This window comes from Neofelis nebulosa, chromosome 6, assembly GCF_028018385.1.
Source record: "Neofelis nebulosa isolate mNeoNeb1 chromosome 6, mNeoNeb1.pri, whole genome shotgun sequence".
NCBI classification, from domain to species: Eukaryota; Metazoa; Chordata; class Mammalia; order Carnivora; family Felidae; genus Neofelis; species Neofelis nebulosa.
The window spans coordinates 92,160,224-92,181,279 of NC_080787.1; positions in this window are offsets into that span (position 1 = coordinate 92,160,224).

Sequence of the window (21,056 nt, forward strand, 5' to 3'; positions counted from 1 at the left end):
GCCTGGAGCTTGCTTTAGATTCTGTGTCTCCAGTTCTCTCTGTCCCTCCCCTGCTGGTTCTCTGTCTCTGTCTCTCAAAAATAAATAAACATTTTTAAAAAATTTTTAAACAAACAAACAAACAAACAAAAAACAAGATCTGCCACCATCAGAAACTGGATTCTGCCAACAACCTGAATGCCCTAGAAGGAGAGTCTCCCCAGAACATCTAGATATGAGCCCCAACCCGCCAACGCCTTGGTTTTGGTCCTAAGAGACTCTCAGCAGAGAACCAGCTCAGCCACGCTGTGTTTACACCTACCAAAACTGAAAGATACCAAATTTGTGCTGATGAAAGCTGGTACGTTAGTGGTGTCAGGCCTATATTGCTGTCTGACAGCTTGTTTTGTCTCCTACTGCCCCCCTTTGACTTTCACAGGCGTTACCTCCCTTAAGTCTCTTGCAATTAAAACTTGAGGAAATTGTGGGGGATGGGTACCAGATGAGAATGCCTTGGTACCTTAAAAAGCAACACTTTCATGTGGTAAGGATGACTGCACCAGTGTTCCATTACATACTGACCTGGAGACTCTATGTTGTTGTGTATGCAGTGTAGGAGAAATGAAGTGTCTTCTCATTGGTTTTCAGGAAACAGGGCTCCTTTGCTATAGGAAAGATGTTGAAGGAAACTATTAATTATTTTTTCCATAATATTCCATTGCTCTGCTATTCAATGGAAACCCCTCTCCCAACCAGCTGAAGCCCTTTCAGTCTTAATTTTCCAGGTTTCTTTGAGTTTACATCTTTTCTGTCTTCATTGATGATTTATTGGGGAGTTTAGAGACCCACCATGAAGAGTTACTTTGTGGGTGTCCATCAGGTAGAAATCTGAAAAGACATTCAGGTTCTTCAAGTGAGGATAAAGCTCACAGAAACAAATCAAAAATAGTTTAGTCTATTTGGTTCTAGAACATTTCAATTCTCTTTTATGAAAAGAGAATTAAAAAAACACTTTTGGCAGATACTTTGAAACTTCAATCTTAAGTCATGTAATAATCATATGATAAATTACTTCAGAAAAAATACTATGAAACTACTTAGACCATATAGATTTCTTGAAGTAGCTAAGAGAATGAGAAAGGATAACTATGTAGTGTACCATTACATATGATTTGAAATTATGACTTAGATACAGAAAAATTTTTATTCTAAAGAATAGCAAGAGGCTTATACAGTTGTTGGCATATAAGTATTTGACCACTTTTTGAAATAATTCCCAAGGGACTTTGTAAATTGCCAGTCTGCCAATAGACGCTTGTATTAGTATGAATTCTCCAGAGAAAGAGCATCAGTGGGAAATAGAGACATAGGTATATAGATACAGATGGATATAGTTAGAGATACAGATATAGATATACATACTGCAAGGAATTGGCTTCTGTGATTACGGAGAGAAGCAAAAGGTCTGCAGTAGGCAGACTGGAGACCCAGAACAGTGGATGGGATAGTTCTGGTGTGTATCCAAGGGCTTAAGAACCAGGAAACCAAGTATTACAAGTTCTAGTCCAAGTCTGATTCCAAAGGCAGAAAAAGACTGCCATCCCATCTCAAAGACAGTGAAGCAGAGAGAATGAATTCTTTCTTACTTAGCCTTTTAGACTATTCAAGCCTTCACCAGATTGGATGAGGCCCACCCACAGTGGGGAGAGCAATCTGTTTTAGTCAGTCCACCAATTCGAATGTTAATCTCCATCCAGAAATGTTCTTGCAGACATACCCAAAATAAAGTTTAACTCGATACCTGCGGACTGCACGGCCCAGTCAAATTGAAACATAAAATTAACTATCACAATGTTCGTTTTTACAACACTATAATAATAACAACTAAAGAAAATACATTTAAGTTCACTTGACAAATTAAAAAAAAATTGATCCTATGTCTTCTAACGCCACTGTTTTATTTAACAGAATGCCATTTATTTGCTATAAGGAAACATACAGTATGAAATATAATTTGGTTTGTTTCAAAGTTTATGGCTATTGTGAATTTCTCATTTCTATGAGTCAATTTCCTTAAAAGTTCACTGAAACTGTACTGGTTTTTTTGTATTTAGAACCACTGGGTTTTAATGTGAAAAGCAATACATGCCTGACCTGCACAGCTGTTCACACCTTCCAATCTTCCATACAACTTTTTCATGATTTGGAAATATACAGTATAAAGTATTATTTAGGAAAAATTCTCCTTATCTATATCTTCATATTTAAAATTTATAAATTAAAGATGTGGTATCAAAATGTTCTGAAAGGCTTCTTGGTAAAATGTACCATAGAAGAGCCTTAACACTATAATGCCATTATTCTTATTTTATAAAGGGAAAATGTAGGCCTGTAGACATGAAATACTTTCTGCAAGGCCATGGGACTAGTTAATTAGTGGCAGAACCAGAAATGTGCAAGATGAGTAAGCAAAGGCAAACTAGTTTTACAATATAGGGACACCTGGGTGGCTTAGTCGGTTAAGCATACAACTTCAGCTCAGGTCATGATCTCGTGGTCGGTGAGTTCAAGCCCCATATTGGGCTCTGCGCTGAGTGTGGAGCCTGCTTGGGATTCTGTCTCCCTCTCTCTCTCCACCCTGCTTCTCAGGTGTGCTCTCTCTCTCTCTCTCAAAATAAATAAACAAACTTAAAAATATATAATATATTTACTCTTAAACAAGTTTTTATTAATTTTTTTAAAATATATTTAATATATGTAATTTAATATTATATTTAAATAAACTTAAAATAAATGTCATGCATCAGTTAAAGATTTGAACTATATATGCTGGGAGGTAGTCTTACTTCTTACCTTTACCTCCAAAAAGGTGACTTAATTAATTATAGACAAGAATATAAAACAAAATCTAATATGACATTTGAGCCAAGGGAGCATTTAAAGCTGAAAGCAAATTGGTCATGATCTAATTTGAAGACAGTAAACTATTGGCACTGAAACTGAGAAATCAGGTATGCCCACCTTCAAAGAAGTAAATAAACTTTATAAAACACTATTTCTTTTTTTTTTTTAATTTTTTTTTCAACGTTTTTTATTTATTTTGGGGACAGAGAGAGACAGAGCATGAACGGGGGAGGGTCAGAGAGAGAGGGAGACACAGAATCGGAAACAGGCTCCAGGCTCTGAGCCATCAGCCCAGAGCCTGACGCGGGGCTCGAACTCACGGACCGCGAGATCGTGACCTGGCTGAAGTCGGACGCTTAACCGACTGCGCCACCCAGGCGCCCCTGTAAAACACTATTTCTATTACTAGTAAATATAAAACAATTTGTAACTGATTTTATGTTACTGTAATAGGAGCATATGATAATTCCACTTCATTTTTCATACCCTCTTTCATCTGAAAACCTCCCAAATATACCTCACAAATAACGATTTATTAATTCATTTAAAAATTACTTTCAGTCAGGTAAGGATAGACAGGATCACCTCACTCTACTCACATTTTAATGGGATCATCCCATTGAATTGAGACCCAGTGATCTAGACACATTTCACAGTGTCTAGATTTCAAAAATGTCTTTAGCTCTATAGAGTTGTCCTTTATAAAAATAAAAGGATCACAACGTTACTTGTATATTTCACATGAAATCTAAGCACGACTTGATCAGATGCCATTTTTTTTTCTTAGTGGGCATATGGCTATAACCATTGCAGAATTATCTCTATTTCTGGCTCTATCCCTTTGCCTTCAAGCTGAATAATGCCACTGTTTCATACAGACAGCTCATTTCCAACCACCCTATCTGTGGCAGTTAAAGCCAGCAGTTCCCAACTCCCAATGGTATATGTTTGCAATGAAATTCTTGACCATGCACTCCACTCATTTCTGATATGCAATACACATCTTTCCGAGCAAGGGAGTTAACCCAACCTAGATGGTTCCATCATCTATTTCTGGTGCTGTTCATTTTTAATTTTGGTGCTTAGGTTTATATAGATAAAAGAGATAGTTTTAAACAACATGGATGTGTCAATGGTATATCTATCTCAGCTACACCAAAGACTGGACTTAACAATGACTGGGAAAACTTTACAGGGGCCTAGGCTGGCTGATAGGCTGATGTTACTTTTTGGTAACTAGTTTTCTCAGAAATGCAACCACACTCAATAGTATACTTGTGTATCTATAGATTACATAGTGGAGACGTTGTTCTTATAGGTGATTGACTTAAAATATCTGAACTTTTACACTGGATTAACATCTGGAAATTTTACCATAATATTTTTTATATGTGCTGCATCAAATTTGATTATTGATAAAGTCTCAAACACTTATTCTTTAATTCAGTTCTTATGAATTGGAGATCAGTGTGTCTGCAGAGTAAATATCAACCATACATAGAAATTACTTCTTTTAAGAAAGAGGAATTCACTGAGCTACAGAAACCACAATTGTCTATATGGAATTTGGGTGCTCCTTCCACGAACTGATACAATAATACTCAGTTTATAAATTGCATATTTTTTTTAGTGTTTATTTATTTACTTTGAGAGAGAGCGTGCATGCACAAGCAGGGGAGAGACAGAGAGAGGGAGAAAGAATCCCACAGAACCTGTGACAGGGCTCAAATTCACAAACCATGATATCATAACCCAAGCCAAAATCCAGAGTCAAACACTTAACCCACTGATCTACCCAGGCACCTCTCAGTTTATAAATTAAAAAAAATTTTTTTCAACGTTTTTTATTTATTTTTGGGACAGAGAGAGACAGAGCATGAACGGGGGAGGGGCAGAGAGAGAGGGAGACACAGAATCGGAAACAGGCTCCAGGCTCCGAGCTGTCAGCACAGAGCCCGACGCGGGGCTCGAGCTCACGGACCGCGAGATCGTGACCTGGCTGAAGTCGGCCGCTTAACCGACTGCGCCACCCAGGCGCCCCTCAGTTTATAAATTTTAAAAAGGGGGTGCCTGGATGGGTCAGTCAGTTAAGCGTCTGACTCTTGATTTTGGCTTGGGTAATGATTTCATGGTTTGTGAGATCGAGCCCTGTGTGCAGAGCCTGCTTGGGGTTCTCTCTCTCCCTGTCTCTCTGACCCTCCCCTGCTTTCTTGCTCTCAAAATAAATAAATAAACCAAAAAGATTAAAGACAATTTAAAAAGAAAATTTTTAAAAGAATTATTGCAAGCTCAGCTTTAAAACTGAAGACAGAAAAGTATTATTTAATTTCTTTGGATAAGTAAATCTACCTGCACATATATATTTTTTTAATGTTTATTTAGTTTTGAGAGAGAGAGAGAGGGAGGGAGGGAGGGAGCAGGGGAGGGACAGAGAGAGAGGGAGACACAGAATCAGAAGCAGGCTCCAGGCTCTGAGCTGTCAACACAGAGCCCGATGCCTGCAAGGTCATGACCTGAGCTGAAGACGGATGCTTAACCAACTGAGCCACCCAGGTGCCCCAACCTGCACATATTTTTTAAATCAATGGAATGACTATTCTTAGAGCAATATCTCACACTCGGTTGGACCTCAAGCATTTACAATTTAAGTCTATTGGACATAGAATTGAAAACTTCTTTTATAATGAAACAAATCTCAGTGGAACTGTTTCTTACCTCCTTTGGTGCTCATCTTGGCTTAGCTGAGCTCCTCCAGATTCAGAGCAAGATGACAAATGCATCCATTGCTCTTACTGAAGTAGAATCACTAATTTTTAAAAGTTGATATTACTTCCTGAGAAACATACTATTAAATCAGCAACATTGTACTGTATCTGCAATTATAAAGTAATAGCATGTTCTGGGGTAGTTGATTGCTTATATCGCATCAAAATCAAGTAAAAAAAAGGAAAGAAAAAACACTTAATTGAAGGTATATGTTGTGAAGGTGTATTTCCTGGGATTCAGAGGAAATTGCATGGATTGATTATAAACGCTAAGTTTCATTAAAAATAAAGACCAGTGGAGAATGTCTTGTCATCTTTCCAAAAGGCAGGCATAAGATAGCTTATTTTAGACTTATTCTTTCAATAATCCTTACCGAATGTCCACTCTGCACATGAAGAAATTTCAAACAAACCTAGCTTAACAATATCTTCTTATCGCTCCCACCTCCGATGAAAATTGCAAAATTCTATCTTCAAGTATGATGAATACTTTAGTATTTCCATTATGAACTGTTTGTTGGTGGGGCACTGTTACATATTTTGAGGTGAAGTAGTAATTGAAGTGATTTTTGTGTATTCATTTCAAGTGCATATTTACTGGAAGGTAGACTTCATGGTTAAATTTCAAAAAATTAATCTTAACTGAATGTCTAACAAATTATTTATGTTAATTCCCACTCTCCTAAATACCTTAAGGATCCATGGTCTCGATAGTTTCTTAGTACTTTGAAGAAATTGTAGACAACGTAGAAATGAATTTCCTATAGATACTAAATAAAATGATGACACTATCTTCTTAAAAAGGCACTATAGTTCATATTTAAATTTTTTTTTAACATTTATTTATTTTTGAGACAGAGAGAGACAGAGCATGAACGGGGGAGGGGCAGAGAGAGAGGGAGACACAGAATTGGAAGCAGGCTCCAGGCTCTGAGCTGTCAGCCCAGAGCCCGACGCGGGTCTCGAACCCACGGACTGTGAGATCGTGACCTGAGCTGAAGTCGGACGCTCAACCGACTGAGCCACCCAGGCGCCCCTAGTTCATATTTAAGAGTGTGGGTTCTAGAGCAAGACTTCCTGAGGTCAAATCCCATGAACCTTGTCACTTTGGGCAAGTTATTTATGTCTCTATGCTTTAACTTCTTTGTCTATAAAGTGGGGTTAATAATAGTGCCTAATTCATGGAGTTGTTTTAGGATCAAGTAAGTTAATGCACATAAAGCATTTAGAATAATGACTGGTACATAAAGTACTCAATAAATGTGAATTTGTAGTATTATCAATCTCACCTTCCCATGGTAAATCAGGAACTCTGAGTGGAAGGAAGGTCAGAACCAACTGAATGGTCCAAGACCCATTCTCCTGAGCAGTGTCACACTGACCTAGGTTAGAGATTCTAAGGGAACCCACACCTGAAATCTGCTAGGCAACCATCATTTTAGTTTTCCTTTTTATTTTGTTACCTTCCCTTATTCAAAATGTCTTCAGATGGTAATCCATCATTCTGCCCATTCTTCTACTCAATGTGCCTCACACTGATCATTTAACTCTAAGATACTCTAGGCACTGGAATCCTTAAAAATTAACCCCTTTATGGATTCCTCTCTGAATGTCTCATGAAACAAATTTTACAGTAAAGAAATTAGTTGTTCATTGAATTTTAAAGCCAGAGATTAATTTACTTAATCTCAAACTATTTAGTTAAGCTTTAGTGTCCACATTAGTTGTGCTTGATCTTACACTCTTTGGAAATAAAACTGAGGAAAACTGCAGATCAGTCTGGTTAATTTAGAATATTCATTAGGAAGATTCTATAAAAAATGCAATGTACTATAAGTTAAGATACAGATCAAATATTGTACGTAGTTCAAATGGATAGAAAACCTCCTTAATAATATATCCGATGCTAAGATAAACCTCATCTGTCTGTTCAAATTCTTTGACATGGAATTATAATTCAAGGTTCCAGAGAGTGAAAAAAAAATGTCATCTTTAAAGTTGTTGAACATCACAGTATCAAATGGTTGGAATGAAACTTGAGAAGTTATTTCAGGCCACACTTAAAATGTCCCAGGCAAATGAAAATGTACATGAATGTTAACTATTAAAGAAGCTCCATATCTCCACAGCCAAAATAAGAGAATGATAGTTCCACCAGACAAAGGTTCTTCAGTTTTCATAAGATTTTTTGACTATCCATGAAATTCACAAGCCAGATATTTGCCTTTCTGGAAACTTCTCTTATCAATCATTCAGTTTTTCCTTGGTTTCATACCAATTAGCTTTTGGAATGTAGACATTGGATTTGAGATTGAGTCCATTCTATAGGATTTCTACAAAATGCAACCTGTTCTTTCTATTACCCATTTGGAAGCAGAGGTACAGAAGTTTCTCCACTTGGACAGTAGAACAGAAAAGGATTAAGTATTCTAGAGAACAATATATTAGCCATGAAGAAGAGAGCTGTTCAAGATAAAATATTTTTATTTTATAAAAGATACTAAATATAGTTGATGCTTGAAGATTTGCTACCAGTGTGTAGCAGGTTCTTTTCTCCCCCTCCAGTTTAATTAGTTTAGAGTGATAAGAAGGCATCCCAAAAAGACGGCTTGAAGATTTGTTATTTTAATTAGCCAAGTGTATAAAGAGGAAAACCATCATCTAACGTGAAGAAAACTGAAGGCAATGTAAGTAATATCAAGAGGAGATAAGACCATCTCACCAACAACACTAGGCTAAATTAAGAGTTTTATGGGCTAATGCAGACTCATAAACTAGCAGAAATGTTCTCTGCCTTTATACATGAGAAAAATACTCATATACTGGTATTCCTGTCCAGCACAGTACACATGGACTCTATACCGAAGCCACTTGAATAACTTCAAACGGTAAGAAAGAGCACCATGATAATTGCCCAAAATTTGTGCATCATATATGCCAGTTTATAAATGACACAGAACATAAATACCATTTAAAGGGGAGTGGAAGAGAAGTAAAATATATTTTGGGTTATCGAACCAAAGCATTTAGAGAGAACTTGGCATTTCTTATGGCTAGAACGTCAAATAGTTCACATGATTTAGACTGAATTTTATGTGCATAATTTTAGATTGATTATCACAGACACATTTTTCATATTTGGCCCAGGTTTTCTTTGGCTCAGATGTTTTAAGTGCTTTGTGTGCATGGCTTCTGCATTAACATTGTGCTGTGTCTATTTTGTGATCTGTTATTAGTATTATCAATTGGAACCCAGGCAAACTTTTACACAAAATGAAGGTGAGAAATGAAAATCGTCAATATCTTTTAACTGTTAACCCGGGCCTGAGGTAGTCTGCATAAGCACCTGCTCTGCATTTCCAGAGATAGCTGTTTTTCTACCTCCGCTCTCTAATTACACCTTCTGGGAGAAAGGAATTTGTACCATTTTGCCCTTCATTTGCATCATCACAGCAACTGTAGCCTTCATGTCCCTTTGCCTGATAAGTTGCAAGGTTTTGGTTTCTGCTCACTGATTATTCAGCCAGGCTTGCCTCTCCTTGGAAGGCTCCAAGGACGTTGCTATTCCTCCTTCGGGCTTACAGCACACACTTGAAAAGACCCGTCTTGCCTCCCATTCTGCTCAGACGCTGGTGCAGGACATCCTCTCAGCCCAGGCACCCTTTCTGAAGACTGAAGTGTGCCTACATTAGGGCTAAAAGCACAGACTTGTTGGAGGCTGAATACATCTTTGCGTTCACTTGAGAATTAACCCTTGAGAAGCGTGCCTTGCAGCTTACCTGTGGGTCTGGCTTTCAGAACAGATTTATTATTTTCCATGTTTGGCAAAAGTAAGATGTTCCGTGTCTGTCCTACGGCTATACGAGCATGCTTTCTCAGTATATACACATCTAGGGCATTTAATCAAGTACTTGTTTGAAGTGTCCCATTGATCATAAATGATGCTTAGTCTAGATTTTTTTTCTGGCTTATAAATTCCTGTACGGAAGTTAAATGGTACTGCTCTAAAAACTACAAAGGAACGAACTGAAATTCTGAAGAAATCAGGTTGATGTAGTGTAAAATGAAGTCTTCAGGAACTGTCAATTAATTATCTGAAAGTTTATATAATGTAAATGGTTAAATTAGAGATCTAACTAAAACATTTAGATCATTGTGGCTATATGTGAATGATTCCCAGAACTCAATGCAAAGTGTCTATAAAAGTCACATAAAATCCAGTTTCCTGTGGGATTTATGATTAGGTCAGATGTGAAACTCATGCAATTGGTTTTTAGATACTTTTGACGTTGAAGAAAAATTTTCTAACCAAACTCTCTTTGACCAAAATAGTTTTTCTCCTCTGTTTTCTTGATTGTAAATTAAGAAACTGACCAAACTTGGTCCAGTCGCACTAATCGTGAAATTTTGCCTGGAAATTGCCTCACAGATGATCAGAATTAAGAAGGAGAACATGAAAAAAACTCATTCTGCCTAAGAATTGAATCATGCAGTTAGCCAAATAGAATGTAGTATAATAGTTACATCAGATATCACTTTAAATTATGTCTTGTATACATTATCTTAGCACCTTTGCAAGGTAAAGATACAAATTAAGTGTGCCAGAATCTAATGCATTGTAATGATCTGTAATCATAATTTGACTAACACACAAATCATCATTCAATGGCATATTTCTGGAGGTTGCACTAAGATTAAGCAAACAGATAAAAACAGCAAGGAAAAAATGACTGCCTGAAGCTAACAACCAATGAGAACATTTCAGGTATTTGAAGACAGTTACAGAGACCCAAATAAGCCTTTTCTTCTTTGTACCAATTATCATCTTTCCTTAAACTGTTGCTCAACAGGGCCTCCCCTGAACATTTGGACTTAAAGTATATTCTATTTTCATCAAGTCTTGGAGTTCGTTGCCACATCTTCAATTTTCTGTAGGGTGAGTTCTCATTTTAAGTGTTTATCGTACAGTGTCTCATACAGATTATAAACTCTTCAAATACAGGAACGCAGAGAGAAAGAGATTCTATTTGCCTTCAAATGATAAATTTCTGAGTTTGTTTGCATCACCTCATCCCACAAGAGTCAGCCCCATGCCTGGAAATGGTCTGAACCTGTCCCAGAGATTCAGGGTAAGACAGTAGAAAATCATTAAGTCTCAATTAAGTAACGCTAATTCCACAGTGAAGGAAATCTTTAGGAAACTATAGATGGCTAAAACCCACATTAAGATGTGTTGGACTCAAGACTTCATATATCCTTTGGGAAGTCAAAAATGTTAGTAAAGCTGTAACTATATATTTGAGGTTGACATATATCCCAGGATTGCAAAGTGTTTGTAAATTCATTTTTCTGCTGATTGAAAACCCATATTTCAAGAAGTATTGATTACTGAATGTCAAACAATAGGGTAATGGTTAAATAAATTTTGGGAAATAATTACAATGGGGTTACACAGACTTTGAAAAATGAGGTTATTGTGTATACACTGACATGAAAGCATGTCCATAATATATTGTTAAATGAAAGAAACAAAGTTGTTTTATAATGTGTATTATACAATCCCATTTCATTAAAGACACACACATGCAATTGTTATAAGATGGGAACTGAAAAGCGTATGGAAACACTAATGACCTAATTTTTTTGGGTGGCAGAGAGTTGAGTAGTCAGGTAAAGTCTTTCCAGAACAAGGCCCACTTTAGCCAGATGTAAAGAATGAATAGGAGTTAAAACTGATGAAAATAAGGCAAGGAAGGGAGAGTATTTTAGGAAGAGAGAAAAACAGAATATATTTTGAATGTTTGAGAAACCAAGAGAAGTCAAGGGTAGATTATAAAGTGCGAGTAGGTAGTGTCAGAGATGAACCTAGAGAAAACAGAGCCAGATTGCAGAAGAAATTATATGTCTTAATAATGATTTCAACATTCTTTTAAGATTCTTTGAAGGATTTTTAACAAGGAAGTGATATAGTTAGACATGTCAGAAATATCACCATGCTGGTTACCTAAACAATATTGGAGGGACGCCTAGGTGGCTCAGTCGGTTAAGCATCTGACTTTGGCTCAGGTCATGATCTCACAGCTGTGAGTTCGAGCCCCGCATTGGGCTCTGTGCTGACAGCTCAGAGCCTGGAGCCTGCTTCAGACTCTGTGTCTCCTTCTCTCTCTCTGCCCCTCCCCTGCTCACACTCTGTCTCTCTCTCTCAAAAAAAATAAATACACATCAAAAAAAAAATTAAAAAAACAATATTGGAGAAAAGCAAGAGTGGAAAAATGGAGACCGCTTTTGAAGAATTTGTAGTAATCTAGGCAAGAAACAGTTCTGGACTAAAAGTATTACAAGCAGTATTAGAGGAAATTGCTTGAATTCATGAGCTCTTTAGGGAATAACTACAAGCCATTCACTGAGATAATGTACCCAGGGGGAGAAGAGGTATTTTGGAGTAGCCAAGGAATTCAATTGGATACCCTGAGATCGAAGGGCCTCTAGTACATATGCTTGGAGATGGGCAGTGGACAAATGAAGAGGTAAATGTGAAATTTAAGTGATATATATAAGCTGGGCATACTTATTTGAGATCATCAGTATGCGTCTGTAAGGGGGAACCCAAGCTCTCTCAGGGGGACTATCACATAATATGAGAGAGCCTTGGTAGATTACTGAAGATTAACAACTTTTGGGGGCCCAGAGGAAGAAAAGAACTTACCAAAGGAGAATGGGAGGTCAAAAGAAAATCAGGAGGTCACATAATCAAAATAAATCAGCATTTTAGTAATCTTTAGCAATTATTCCTGGCCACCCATGGAACAGGGTGTTTCATGAGGCAGGAAAGCCTCAAATGAGACTCTATCTAATTTTCTGTAGTATCAGTGAAGAGTTTTTTATATTGAGCAACGTTTTTAGGCTTAAAGACCTCAAAGGGAATTCCTTTTCATTTTATGGTTTTTATTGAAACCCTGTAATACTAGATCACTAGGTAGAGTCTGTCATTCCCTTTCTAATCAACTCTTGAAAAATTCACAATGGTAAGATACGAGATAATTGGTAGATCCCAGTCCAGCTCCTTTATACAAACCCAAGTTATTCATACAATCTCGTGTCAGGTAAACATAAAAACCCATCACACTCATGGCTCCCATTTCTGGCATTAGTTCAAATCCATTTTTGTTTGCCATGTGTTGCTCTCATCTTTCATGAGTCTCCAATCTTGTTTTCTCTCCAAAAATTTGGATCCTCATATTTGCTCTCATTGCCAGATGACTGTTGGACACATTTTATGGCTCACAGTTATTATTCTTTCTTGTTTACCTCTTGTTTCAGTCTCTTTTGTTTACCTCTGTATTAGTTAATGGAAATAACTGCTATCAGAAGTGAACTCCTAAAATTTCATAGGCTGAATCCAAAGTAAATGTACCACTTCCTCCCATAACAATGCCATAGTTTCTGGTTAGTGAATGGCTTATCTCGACATGGTGAATCATAGACCCAGGCTCCTTCCACTTTGTTGCTCTGTCATCCCATAGGAACTCAGAGTTCTCTGTGACTGTTTGCCAGGAGGGGAAAGGGAGCAATAACTCTACATATGGGAGGGGGAACATGAAATTTGGTGCACAGCAAAATGGTTTTAGTACTGTCAATTCTTACCAGTAAAGATGTAAATATTTATAGACCAATTCTTCCTGCCAGTGGTTGAGGTCTCCTGCTCATTAATTCCCTTTGGCTTCCAGTCTGCCACACTTGTGGGCACAAAGGGCTTTGTCTTAGTGCAGAGATGCAGATGTGGGCAGCTGGAAATCAAGGCCAACATGCTTTAAAGATCTTTTCTTTTCAAGCTTATTTATTCTGAAAGAGAGAGAGAGAGAGGAGGGGCAGAGAGAGAGAAGGAGGGAGAGAGAATCTCAAATAGGCTCAGCACTGTCAGGGCAGAGCCTGATGCGGGGCTCAAACCCACAAACTGTGAGATCATGACCTGACCCAAGGCCAAGAGTCAGATGCTTAACCTATTGAGCCACCCTGGAGCCCCAAGGCCAACATGCTTTAAAGTGGTTTATTCCAGGCAGTATAGAGGATCCTCAAAAAATTGAAAATAGAACTACCATATGAGCCAGCAATCCCACTTCTGGGAATATGTCCAAAGGAAATAAAAAACACTAACTCAAAATATATCAGCACCCCTATGTTCATAGCAGTATTTATTACAATAAGCAACACATGGAAACAGCCTAAATGTCCACTGATGCATGAAGGGATAAAGAAGTTGTGAGATACACACACACACACATACACACACACACACACACACACACACACACACACACAACTGGAATATCATTCAACCATAAAAAAATGAGGAAACTGCCATTTTCAACAACGTGGAAGAAACTTGAGCACATTATGTTAAGTGAAATAAGACAAAGAATGACACATACTATATGATCTCACTTAATTGAAGAATTAAAAAAACCTCAGAAATAAAAAGACCAAAAAAAAAAAAAAAAGAAAAAAAAAGAAAGAAAGAAAAAAGAAAAAGAAAAAAAGGCTGGATCTCTAGTAACAAAAGGTAGGGTGGGGTAGCATTTGAGGAAAGTGGCCAAAAGGCACAAACTTCCAGTTATAAGATATGTAAGTACTGGAGATATAATGTACAACACAACAACCATAGTTAGCAGTGCTGTATGATATACAGAAAAGTGGTTACGAGGGTAAGTAAATCCTAAGAATTTCCATCACAAGGAAAATTTTTTCTTTTCTCTTTTTTCTTTTTATTTTATCTGTGTGAGATATGGATGCTAACAAAGCCTATCGTAGTAATCATTTCACAATATATGTAAGTCAAACTATTATGCTATACACGTTAAACTTATACACTGATGTATGTCAATTATATTTCAATAAAACTGGGAAAAAATGGTTTGTTCCAATGCCATTCAGGTGGGATACTGCCAATATCTGTGATAACAGCTCATCACTCTTAGGAATAATTTCTGTAGGGTAACATTAAATATTAGTATATAAACTATAAAAACTCAGAGGCTTAACACAATGAAGTTTATTCATGTTTATATAAAAGAGCAATATAGTGCTTCTAATTGGTGAGCAGCTTTCCTCCATTTCTTGTTTTCAGGAAATGATGTTCCTACAGTCTTTGGACACACCTGCCATTCAGTGCTTCAAGCCTCTGTACCCGGGGAGTGGAGAAAGAGAGAAAGTGTGCAGAGAGAACATCCCCTTGGTTCAGAAGGGACCCACATGATTTTTGCTTAGATTTCATTGTCAAGCACTAGTCACATGGCCCCTCTTGGAAACAGTAGGGGCTGAGAAATGTAGCATGAGGCTGGGCCATTGCTTTCCAACAATGATTCAGACATGTGAGACTCCAAGCCTTGAAATCACATGTAAGAGATACTTCCACTTTGAACCCTGTGAGATGGGACCATCAGAAAAGCCCACATAGGATGGAACCGAATCCAATTTTTTCCTGATCTCTTTGAGCCCAGCAACCTTGAACTCAGCACACAGTAATGCTCGATGCGATTGGGACTCTTCCACAGAAGAAACTGAAATAGCTAAGCAAACACATTTTTCAAAGTTGTGTGAATGAACATTGCTCTGCATACTTGTTCTAAACCTTGAAGCAGAATATTATACACAGAACTGAATTTCCATATGTGGAAACTGTAAAATTGCTATTTGCAAGTCATGTTCATTTGTATACCAGAAACCTGCCAGCGATGCACCCAAAATTCATTTGTAGCTGCTATTTATAGCAGTATCAGCATTCAAGTTTTTATGTAAAAATAGCAAAGTGAAGCTACTGGTATAATAGTAGCTAACATATTTATTCATTCATACATGAATGTTTATTTGCTCCTTGTAGAAAAATATATTAGGACCTATTTATAACATTAGAGAGAAGAAAATTGTGAGGAGGACTAAGAGAAAGGCTAAGGTCAAATATCTCAGTAAAAGCCAGAGAAATATATTAATTAATATTTAGACTCTTTCCATATACCTGTATGTTTGACATTATGTCAACAAAAGTAAAGAGCCTTACATGCTCAGAAGTCAGACTTCCCTTCTACATACAACCATACGCACAACCCTAACCTCTCAGTGAGCAAAGGTCCATTAGGAAATGGTTCGCCCACATAAACTGGAAGCTCTGTGTATACAGAGGCTGGCAAGTAATTCCTAGAGGGCTGTGGTGAGGTGGATTGTCCGCCCACATAATTGTTAGTAAATCATGCATATTTTTCTTCTTCTCCGGATATTCCCTCCCTTAAGCAAACTATACTTTTATAATTAGAAAAGGATTGAGAGATATTTCCTGTTTCAGTTCTGACATGTAATGAGCTTGAAAGTTGTTTCTCTCATTCTTATAATTTAAAAAAGGGAGACAACCTGAATGTCAATGACTTTTCTCCAACTCGTCGACCTCCAGAGCTGAGGTCCCAGGGCAAATTGCCACCTCAAAATCTGAGAGGCAGGGGCATCCAGGGAGATATGGCCCAGGATCTGCTTACCTGGGAGAAGAGCAGCTGGAGCCATAAACTGGTCAGAATGTTTAAAGGTAATTGTCACAAATTACTGAAGGCTGAATGTGGATGAGGGTGAAAGTGAGAAACTCCTGCAGGTCCTGTCTCATGGAACCCCACAGTTTCCTAGGCTTTCCTTCCAGGGACTTCTCCAGCTTTTCAGAGGGAGGATCTGTGCAAAATTGTGAGTTAGACCCAGAACCTTCTCCATAATACAAGCTTGCTCCCTGGGAAAAAGAACGGGGCCATACCACAATACTGAAACTTTGTCTCAGATAGGGGAAAATAATTACTCCTCATTCTATTTACTCCTCTCCCCAAGGCCTTTCTGTCTCTCTTGAGGTAAAAGGGAAAAAACATAGTAAATGGGGTAGAGTGCTTCAAGGAAATAGATTGGGAGCACAGAAGCCAGGGAGAGGAGTAGAGGGAAAAGGAAAATATTCCACTGCAAGAGAAACTGAAACAGTTGTGTAGGCCTCAGCTCTGAGACAAACTCAGAAGATGTAGAATGCTCCCTGGCCCCACTGTACTGCTAGGACACATATGTTCCACTTTCATCACAGCTGAAAGAACTGCGAGGCAAAGACTTTCTCCTAAAACGATAGATAGAAAACCCCAAAGCCAAAGACAAAAACAAGACACGAGAGGAATTTGAAGCCGCCAGCATCTATAACTGTCACAAATACGCAACACACATCAGCTCCTAGCCAAATCAACATAAATCCTCACACTGAAGGCGTATTATCCTCAGTTCTTAATATCGAATACTACATGTTTAGATTCAACAAAAAAAATTGCAAGTTTTGCCACAAGGCAAGAAGAAAACACATTTTGAAGCATCAAAACCAGATTCAAATATGACACAAATAGTGGAATTATCAGACAAGGAATATAAAATAACTGTGATTACTATGTTGAGGACTCTAATAAAGAAAAAAGTAGACAAGATTCAGGAATAGATGAGTAATGTAAGCAGGAATTTGTAACTAAGAACTAATGTAAAAGAAATACTGGAAATCAAAACACACTAACAGAAATGAAATGTACCTTCAACAGACTCACCAGTAGACTCAAAACAGCTAAAGAAAGAATGAATGAACTGAAAGTTGGGTCAACTAAAACTCCCCAAATTGAAACGCACAGAGGAAAAAAAAAAACCAGAACATTATTCAACAACTGTAGGACAATGTTAAAAGTTATAGCATATCTCACTGAAATACCAGATGAGAAGAAAAAGAAGAGAGAACTAAGTATCTGAACTTAAATATGGCTGAAAACTCTCCAAAAGCAATGACAGACAGCAAATAACAGATCCAGGAAGCTCAGAGAAAACCAAACATGATATCTACAGAAAGAAAGAAAGAAAGAAAGAAAGAAAGAAAGAAAGAAAGAAAGAAAGAAAGAAAAATGAGATAAAAATGCATACATAGACATGCATGCAGAGGTAGATTACCAAAGACAAAGCAAAAGGGGGGAAAACCCTTAAATGTAGGGGAACATGCATAAGGCTGAAAATAGACTTCTCATCAGAAAAATTCAAGCAAGGGAGAGTGGAGAGCAATCTTTAAAATGCTGAAAGATGGGGCGCCTGGGTGGCTCAGTCGGTTAAGTGGCTGACTTCAGCTCAGGTCATGATCTCGCGGTCCATGAGTTCGAGCCCCGTGTCGGGCTCTGTGCTGACAGCTCAGAGCCTGAAGCCTGTTTCAGATTCCGTGTCTTCTTCTCTCTGACCCTCCCCCGTTCATGCTCTGTCTCTCTCTGTCTCAAAAATAAATAAACATTAAAAAAAAATTTTTTTAAATAAAATAAAATGCTGAAAGAAAAACCACCAACCTAGAGTTATATATACATCAAAATTATTCTTCAAAATGAAAGGAGACATAAAGAATTGTCAGATAAAAACCGAGGGAATTTATTGTTAGTAGACCTACCTCCTAAAAAAAAAATTAAAACAAGGTCTTCAGGCAGAAGAAAAATACCACTGGTTGAAAAACATGGATCTTCAAAAAATCAAAAACTAATTGTGGAGGATAGAGAAGGAATGACTAAAGGTAAAGTGAAATATTTTTCTTATTTTTAATTTATGTAAAACATAATTGTTTAGGAAGGCCTGGGTGACTCAGTCGGTTAGGCATCCAACTTCAGCTCAGGTCATGATCTCACAGTTCATGAGTTCAAGCCCCACGTCGGGCTCTGTGCCGACGGCTCAGAGCCTGGAGCCTGCTTCAGATTATGTGTCTCCCTCTCTCTCTGCCCCTCCCCTACTCACACTCTGTTTCTCTCTCTCTCAAAAATAAATAAACATCAAAAAATTTTTTAATATAATTTTTCAAAGCAATAATAGTAACATTGCAGCATTTGATTAAATAACATTGATGACAACAATATCATGAGGGAGGAGAGAGGAACTGGGAATACTCGGTGTTCTGCGTGCACCTGTACTGCCCATGCAGTACTATAGTGTTATATGAAGGTAATCTTAGATTTTTAAAAACATATATTGTAAACTGTAGTACAATGACTAATCTTTTAAGGAAAGTATAAATGATACTGTAGGAGAGGGAAGATAAAAAAAATTGTATAAATTATTCAATTAAAACCAAGAAGGAAGAAAAAGAGGAAAAAAGGAGGCAAAGAGAAAATGCAACAAACGGAAAGTTACAAATATGGTAGATAATACTCCATCTACATGATCACTTTAAGTGTGAGTAGTCTGACACACCAATTAAAGCACAGACATTGTGAGAGTGGATTTTTAAAAATGACAGAATATATTTTGGCCCTGAGAAAACCACCTTAAATATGAAGACTCGAGTGGTTAAAAGTAAAGAGATGGAGAAAGATACTATTACAAATAAATTTGAAAAAGCTTAGCAAGATATGTTCATTTCAGACACAGCAGACTTCAGAACAATGAAGATCCAGAGATAAAGAGAGGCATTACATAATGATAAAGAGGTCAATTCTCTTAGAAGACTCAACAATTGTAACTGTGTATGTACCTAACAAGAGAACATCAAAATAGATGAGGCAAAAACTAACAGAACTGAAGAGAGAAATAAACAAATCTACTGTTACAGTGAAAAACTTCAAAACTCCTCTGTCAATAATGGATAGATCAAGCAGGCAGAAAATCAGTAAGGTTATAAATAACCTGAACAGCACTATCAATCAACTTGATCTAATTCACATTTATAGATACTCCAAGCTCACATGGAACATTTACCAAGACAGACCACATTTCTAAGCCATAAATCACAGCTTAACAAATTTATAAATTATAAATCATACAAAGTACATTCTCAGACCTCAGTGGAATTATACTAGTAATGAATAATAGAAAGATAGTTGGAAAATCCCCAATTATTTCAAAATTAAACAACACGCTTCTAAGTAACTCAAGGGTCAAAAATATAAGCCTCAAGCGAATTTAAAAATACTTTGGTTTAAGTGAAAATAAAAATATAACTTACCAGAATGTGTGAGATGCAGCAAAAGCAGTGTTTTGAGGGAAATATATACCATTTAATTGATAGGTTAGAAAAGAAGAAAGCTATGAGATCAATAACTTCAGCTTCATCTAGGAAACTAGTGCAAGAAGGAGAAGCTGAACCAAAGCTGGCGGAAGAAAAAAAAAATAATAATAATTAGAGCAGAAATCAACAAAATTTAAACACAATAACAGAAATTTAATAAAACTGTAAGATCTTTGGGAAAAAAATCAATTAAAATCAATAAGCATCTAGTCAGTCTAATCAAGAAAAAAAGCAAAAACACAAATTACCTACAGCAGAAATGATCTCATAGACCTTAAAAGGATAATACAAGAATAATAGGAACAACTGTATACCCATACATTTAATAACTTAGATGAAAAATAGACCAATTTATTGAAAGATACAACCTAATAAAACTCATTTAAGATAACCCAAATAGCTCTGTATCTGTTAAAGAAATAAAATTAATGGTTTAAAATATTTCCAAAAATAGAAATCACCAAGTCCACATGGTGTTTGTGTTGATTTCTACCAAACATTTAAGGAAGAAATAATACACATTCTCCATAATCTCTTACACAATGTATAAGCAGAGGGAACACTTCCTAACTCATTTCAGGAGGCCAGCATTACCTTGATACAAAAACAGCTAAAGACATTACAAGAGAAAGACAAAATGAAACTGCAAATAAACATCTCTAATGAATAGATATGCAAAATCCTTAATATGTTAGCTAATCTAATCCAGCAATACATGAACAGGATAATACATCACAGTTAAGTGGGGTTCATTTCAGGTATAGAAGGCTGGTTCAATGATCATAAATTAATCAATATAAATTATTATATTAACAGACTGCATAAAACATAATCATATCAAAATCAGGAAAAGAATTCAATAAAAATCGTTGATTAATGATTTTTAATATCTTTAAAAAAACAAACTAGGAGTAGCCAATGAGAGAAAATATTTGCAAAACCTGTATATGATAAAGGGCTTGTATCCAAAATATACAACAAGTTCTTAAAACTTCGTAAGAATAAGAAACAACCCAATTAACAAATGGGCAGGGGTGCCTGGGTGGCTCAGTCGGTTAAGCACTGGACTCTTGCTGTCAGCTCAGGTCTTGATCTCAGGGTCATGAGTTCAAGCCAGACATTGGGCTTCATGTGTGTGTGAAGACTACTTAAAAATAAAGAGAGAAATGGGCAAAAGATCTGGACACCCCACCAATGCTGCAAAATTCACAGATGGTAAATATGCCTATGAAAAGATGCTCAATGTAGTATATTCCTAGGGAATTATAAACTAAAATAATAATGAGATACCATTATACACCTATTACAATGGTTAAACCCAAACACCTTACGTTACC